Here is a 1,940-nt window from a genome sequence, read left to right as displayed (position 1 = left end):
TAGGCAGTTCTTAGCTTTCCAAACTTCCAAAAATTCAAGTCTAACACCCTAATTTCATTTCCTGTTAATACAAACCTCAAATCATTCATTTAACTTAATCCCATAGATATATATTCACAAATATGATGTCAAACTTAGTTCAAAACCTCAAATTATGGAATTTTTCACATATTTCATCAAAAAATTTTTTAAGTGCCAATATGTGCACTCTCAGACACTTAGCATACATAACATATCATTAATGTCCTTAAGACTTCACATATTTCATAAATCATTCTCATTTATCTTAATTTATATAAAAATTGAGGGTGTTACATTCTCCCTTCCTTATAAGAAATTAGTTCCCAAATTTCAAATCATGCACTATATTCAATACATATACATCAAACCTAAAAAAGATGGGGATATCTTTCTCTCATTTCCTCTTCAAGTTCCCATGTGGCTTCCTCAGCCATATGGCTTTGCCACAATACTTTCACCATAGCAATATTCTTGAAGCGAAGCCATTTTACTTGTTGATCCAATATAGCTACATGTTGCTTCTCATAACTAAGTCCATCTTACAACTGAACTTCGTCATATCGTATCACATGTGAAGCATCGGGAACATACTTCTTAAGTATGGACAAATGAAAAATAGGATGAACATTGGACAAGTTAGGTGATAGTGCCAAATGACACGCAAATGTGCCAATGCGCCTTAATACCTCAAAGGGTTCGATGTACCTAGAACTTAATTTTCATTTATTCCCATATCTTCTTGCTCCCTTGATAGGTGAAACTTTCAAAAACACATAGTTGCCAACTTCAAACTTTAAAAGCTTTTGCCTATTATTAGTAATGTGCCAATGTGCCTTAATACCTCAAAGGGTTTGACGTACCTAAAACTTAATTTTCATTTCTTCCCATATCTTCTTGCTCCTTTGATAAGCGAAACTTTAAAAAACACATAGTTGCCAACTTCAAACTTTAAAAGCTTTTGCCTATTATTAGTATAAGATTTTAGGCAACTTTGAGTTGCAAGCATCATTCCTTGAATTACTTGTGCTGGGATGAGCCTTGCAGCCAATTGGGACTGGTTAAAGTTTGATTCTAATCATGCAACAATATCATTCATGTTAAATGATTAAAGTTTTCCTTTATTAATAAGACATCAAGTATAATGAGTTATAAGTCTAATTGGATGAAGTCCATGAAATTAATATGCCTTGCAAGGGAACTGTAATGGGTTACAGTTATGAGATCTTTATGCATCAAAGCATAATCTCAAAATATTCTTGGTTAATGTATCATTGAGATTAGACATCATTGATACCTAAAGACGAGTATATTCTATGTTTTTTACTTTGGAAGTAAGCAATCGATCTCATAGATTGAAGTATAAAGATACTTGGAACTAGAATATAAGTGTTTGCTTAGAATAGCAAGTTCACTGAACTTGACTTACCATGAGAGGTGCATTTGATATTTCACTTAAGTGTTTATGCAATACTTCTCATGTGTCAATTGTGTAAATACTCCCTAGACTTGAGACACCAACTTGTCTTATATGTGGAGTACTATGCTTTGATTTTATCCCTACGGGTGCTTAACCAAGGATGCTAAAACAGGATGCTTTTAGGTATAGTATGAAGTATGTGAAGGTAAATGAGTGGTCAAGATAGGAATCAACACCACAAGTGATTTAGGGGACATATCTTAACTGTTCTTGGTTGATATTAGCTTGTTGAAGAAGCCCTTGGCCAAGGCGACTTAAAGATTATGAAAAGAGTTTCATAAGTCTTTATAAAGTTAATGATCAAACTTTAAGAATGAATATGGAGATCAATAAGGGTACACATTGCATCATGCTCTTATCATCTCCAGGATATATGATGAGGGAATGAATTATACTGAAAGGCTGATCGCTGAAAGGTTGAGTTAAACCATATTGACTCTTT

This window comes from Theobroma umbraticum, unplaced genomic scaffold (assembly GCF_002168275.2).
Source record: "Theobroma umbraticum cultivar Fairchild unplaced genomic scaffold, ASM216827v3 scaffold_20.0, whole genome shotgun sequence".
NCBI classification, from domain to species: Eukaryota; Viridiplantae; Streptophyta; class Magnoliopsida; order Malvales; family Malvaceae; genus Theobroma; species Theobroma umbraticum.
This window is presented reverse-complemented; position numbering follows the sequence as displayed.